This window comes from Mus caroli, chromosome 12 (assembly GCF_900094665.2).
Source record: "Mus caroli chromosome 12, CAROLI_EIJ_v1.1, whole genome shotgun sequence".
NCBI lineage: Eukaryota > Metazoa > Chordata > Mammalia > Rodentia > Muridae > Mus > Mus caroli.
The window spans coordinates 87,051,418-87,056,781 of NC_034581.1; positions in this window are offsets into that span (position 1 = coordinate 87,051,418).

Sequence of the window (5,364 nt, forward strand, 5' to 3'; positions counted from 1 at the left end):
CAAAAAACAACTTTAATAATAAAGGCAAGGTCTTTTAGTCTTATCCCATCTTAATTACTAATAGCAACTCTCATATTGTAGACACATATTGTATATCGTGCAATCTCTCTGTGTGTGCTTGTGTGCACATGTGTGTGTGTGTCTCTCTCTCTCTCTCTTTCTTTCTTGAAAATTTTTTATTAGATATTTTCTTTATTTACGTTTCAAATGTTATCCCCTTTCCTGGCTTCTCCTCTTGACAACCCCCATCCCCTGCCCCCTCACCCTGCTTCTATGAGGATGCTCCCCCACTCACCCACCTGCCCACTCCTGCTTCCCCGGCCTGGCATTCTCCTACACTGGGGCACTGAGCTTTCATAGGAGCCGCCCATTGATGTCCGACAAGGGCATCCTCTGTTACATATGTGGCTGGACACAAATGTTGCAGAGTGACATTTCAAACCCAGGAAATGGTAGCTCTGCAGTTCTAGCCTTAGCGGTCTGACTTCACCTGTGATCTTAACATTATTTGTGCATGTCTCTTCCCAGTTATTTCTGGGAATAAAGTAGTCGACAATGGCTCAGTATCTATTTTATGTCCCGTTTAATAAAACAGTGCTTTGCTTTGTTGCCCTTCAGTCCTGATGGCAGTGATTAAATTAACCCTTGATCGGAAGACAGTAAGAAAGCGCATCCTGAGGCATCACTTAGTAATTTGGTAGCAGTGGCTCTCCTGCCCTTCTCTCTTCCTGTGGATTCACTCTTTCCTCTTCTTCTTCCCCATCCTTCTATCTCTCCTCTCCCCTTCCATCTTCCTTTCTCTCTCTTCCCCTTTCTCTTATTTCTTCCCATCTCCCTCCCCTTCTTTCTCCATCTCTCTCTATGTACCACTTTGTCCCTCACTACCCTTCCTCTTGGGCTACCTTCTCCTGTCTCACCTTACCTCAACTTTCTATTCATTTTCAATTATTTGGGTAGTTTAACTATTTCCCTATTTCACTTTCCCTTTAGAGCTCCTTGGTCATCATTTTTAAAAAATTTATCTCAATGTAATTAAATTTTGTTCATATCCAGTAGTTTTTATTCTGGAGGCTAGAGAGATGGCTAATTAGCTAAACATTTGTACTGCTATTCCTGAAGACCCAACCTCAATTCCCAGCATCCAAGCTGGGGGGCCTCACAAATGCCTTTAACTCTAGCTGTAGTGGGAACTGATAACTTTATAGGCACTACACTTATACAGGCATGTGTGAGCATGTACACACACACACACACACACAATTTAAAAATAATAGTTTAGGATCAAGCATAAAACTATTTTATTCTGTAGATACAGGTCATATTCTGAAAAAGTTTAAAATATTTTTTATTCAAAATGCACTGGAAAGAAAAACCTGCAACCCTGATTTGCATTTGTAAGTGCAAATTTGCAAAGAAAAAAAAATTTGTAAACACCATTAGCTAATAGGAGGATATGCCAAGTTTAATTATCTTGGCATCCAGATATGGATAAAACAAGCAACAACAATAAAAAAAAAATCAAGCCCCTGATCTTCCCTGCCCCCACTGAAACAAAGCAAACCAATATTTATCCTTGCCAGAGGGCCAGAGACGCAGTGATGCCTTGTATATGACTTTAATAAAAAACATGCTTGTCTCTTAAAATTTTCCATGAGCGAAGTGGGAATCTGGGAGTTGAGGAAGAGCAAAAGATGGCCGCATTGGGGAATAATGAAAAATGAAGAGAGCGGCCGTGAGCGGGACTGATAAGATCAAATGCACTTAGGCTGTCTGTCAGGGGTCAGAAGCCTTGCCCTGCTGTTCTGAAAATGACTGTGTGTTGCACTCCTTGAAGGTGAGCTTGGAGTGCAGCCTTTAACAGTCTTTTGGGGAAGAGAAATTCAGCAGTAAATACAGCACTCCCTGCGTGTGCCCGTGGTTCATCAAGACCATTGGCGTGGACTTTTTAGATAAAAATGAGAGCAACTGAATTTTTTTTAAAAATTAAATTGGTCCTTTCTGGTCCTCCCCCACAGTTGCTGCTTGCCACTCTTTCCCATTTTATTTTAGGATGCCCTTCTTGAGTATGATTAAGAATGTTGATATCGACTGACTGACTCTTGTCCTGACCTTAACAGTTATATTTGAGAAGCTCTTTCCTTGCTTTCTTGGAGCCATTTCAGTCATTCTTGGAGCTTATTAATTTTCTTCCCACATAAATGGTAGGGGCATTTTAAAGGACAATAGTGATTTACAGAAAGGCAGAGAATATGAAGTTAGAACTTTTTTCTTTGAGCAGTTAATCAGAGTGTGAGCGATGTGATTGCTCTCCCTACCTTATCCCATTCTCAAATGCCTTTAACTGTCTCCATCCATTTAGTAATGGTGGCACATGGGTTGCAGTAACACACATCCTGTTGTGATAGCTTGCTTAATAATCTGCCCAGACTCACGGAGACTGAACACAGGTGTTGTTTATTGGAAGAAGCAAGATGCTTTCGCAATATGTCTGGGAACTTTTGAGTTGGAAATGCTTGTGAGCCCCAACTTTTAATTCTCTTCCCTCCTTGTGTTTCACGGCCTTAACCAAGAAGGGACCTAGAAACTTAGTTCCTTTGCTTTTTGCCTCGAAGAGAGGGTGACCTTGATAAAAAGCTACTGTCTTTTGTAAGACAAGTAGGCTGTTAGAAGAAATTGCCAGAACTCTGATCTAATTTTATTCTGGGGTCAGGTTGGTACGCAGATCTATTCACTCCCCAGCCCATGCCTTGACATCAAATTGCCTACCAGAAGGATACCAACTCCCAGTGTAAAACGGAAGGTGTGATGGATGGCCCTTTTACCGTTTATAGGAATATTCCTGATGCAGGATTTTTTTTCCTCTTTTTTTTTCTAAAGCCCTTCTGCATTTTCAGTCCACTTCTCTCAGCAAAACCAGGCAAAGGGAAAGATGATTAAGTCTCAGAAGAGGCATGAAATGGCCTGAAGCTAAAGAGGGAAAAAGTTTAGGGTGGACATTTTGAAAGATGAACACCAGGAGCGATTAGGCAGTAGAATTGAAGTCCCATCCCTGCAGAGAGCTGAGAAAAGGTTAGATTTGATATTAACATTAATGAAGTAGAGCAAAACCCTGGAGAATAAAGGAGTCCCTACTAACAGGAGTGGGAGGGAGTCATAACACCGAGTTGACAGTACGTGCTTTTTCTCCTGCTACTCTTGCTAACGTTCTTCACAGGAAACACTTTCGGGAGGCAGCAGAACATCTAGATTGCAATCTCTCACAACTAGGATACCTCCATAAATTGTAAAGATGATTCTTCAGTTACTCAATGATATATTTTTAAGTGTCTACTACACGCCGGGTATTGTATCTTCAAAGACTGCAACTCCATGAAGACAACTGGTACTATATCACAGGGTGGGGGTGGGCTGCACTACCCGGGTATATGCTGCTGTTCCAAAGTGGAAGAGATAAGGAAGATGGATGAAATATCTCAAAATCTCATAGTGCCTGATGAAAGGCCTTGTCCTTCCCAGAGGAAGGCACGGCACATAGATAATCAAGTTAGTGAACTTGGGTAGCAAATGCCTCTTTCTTCTAGTGCTGCGAGGTGGTACAGCTGGCACTCTCAGACAACACCAAGAGCTGGGGGTAGCAAATGCCTCTTTCTTCTAGTGCTGCGAGGTGGTACAGCTGGCACTCTCAGACAACACCAAGAGCTGGTACTCATTTCCCTCTGATGGCTTGGCACCTGTGTTCCATCCCCTGTTCTCCCTGTGAGGCTCTCTCTAAGAAAGTAGACCAGTAGGATGGCAGTGTTCTCGATTATCTGTGCATGATTTCTGAGGGGTGGGGAGATAAATGCAGGACAATAGGCCTTCCTTCTGCACAAGCTCTCCCATTGGTCTTGCAGGTTTCTCCAGTAAAATATCTCTTAAGTCTTGCTAGTTGACTGGCATTTGGCTTCTTACTGTCCACAGTATGTTAGACGTGTTCTTTGTCATTGGTCTACAACTGTGGAGAGCCGTGCCGTGAGCAATCACCATTATAAGATGGCACTGGCCTCCGCTGTGCCTAACTAGTAAAAAAGCCTTGTACGCAGGTGTGAGAGTGAACTCACGCCTAGTCACTTCTCATCTCGGGGCGTAGTAATGGGGTGATGGGCGAGCAACGAATCAGGAGCTGACATGCCACATCAGGTGCTGAAACGCCATGGCTGAGGGCTATATAAGCAATGCAATTTTCCGGAGTCTGGGTCTTCCCTCTTGAAGAAGCAATAAAGCTTTTGCTGCAGAAGAATCCGGTTGTCCGATAGCTCGGGACATACAACCTCTTTGTGGAATTAGGTCAGCAGACATGTTTACTAGTACATCTTAAACTGACCCTGCCCCATCCCATGCCTGTGTTCACTTAGAGCGTGCTTTGTTTGTGAATGCAGGTGCCTCATGACATCCCGGATGCGGGATGCACAGGACACTTTGGAAGTTTGTTTCAGAGGAAATGCTTGAAAACTAATCCCCAAAGGATGTAAAGGAGATAATTAGTGTTGTAGATGGGAGTGGGCGTGGGTTTTTTCAGGTGGAAGGGACCGTCAAGAGAGCTTAACAGGAAGGGTGGGTATGGAAGTCTGTCTGCCTGGTGTGATAATCCCAAAGGGCCCACTGCCATTTGAAGAATTTGAGTTGGGGCAGAATTGTTCCAAGGACTTTCACATTCTTTAAGATGATTTTCCTTGAGGCAGACATTGGGAGACCCCACCTGGAGTTAGGGGAAGACCTTGTGACCGACCAGCCTGGGAATAAAATGAGATCAATGGAGACAGAGCTTCTAGCATGACTTCAGTTTTCTCTTAAGGGCTAACTCTCTTTTCCCTTTTAGAGCTGTTAAAGAACTTAAAAAAGCCTCTGTGATCGCCTATGTATTTCCTGCTTTTGTTTCTATTTCCCTTGCTGTTCTGGGATCCCACCCTTCTCTCTCTGGGATCTCTTCCTTCTCTCTCCCTAGCTTCTTATTCTCTCCTTCCCTCCCCTTTCTCTCTTGAGCTTAGCATTAGATATAACAATGGACAAAACAGTTCCTTGCATTTACTTTTATCTTCAGTTGTTGGAAGATCTGAGCTGGAGTCTAGGTCCCCAGGGAGACATGAATACAAATCATTTGAAAATTAGATTTGTCAAGGAAAATTCGAATTAAGAGATAAGAAGCTGAATTTTTCTCTGCTGAAAATAAGAAACCACTTTCCCTTAAAAAAAAGAAAGAATCAGAACGTTTACTTTTGAAAACTTGTGAATATAGTTACTTTCTCTGTCTTTTTGAAATGGCTCTTTTAGAAACTAAGCCTTTTGTCTGCTTGTTGACCAAAGGGCCTGGGAGCCATCTCTTTG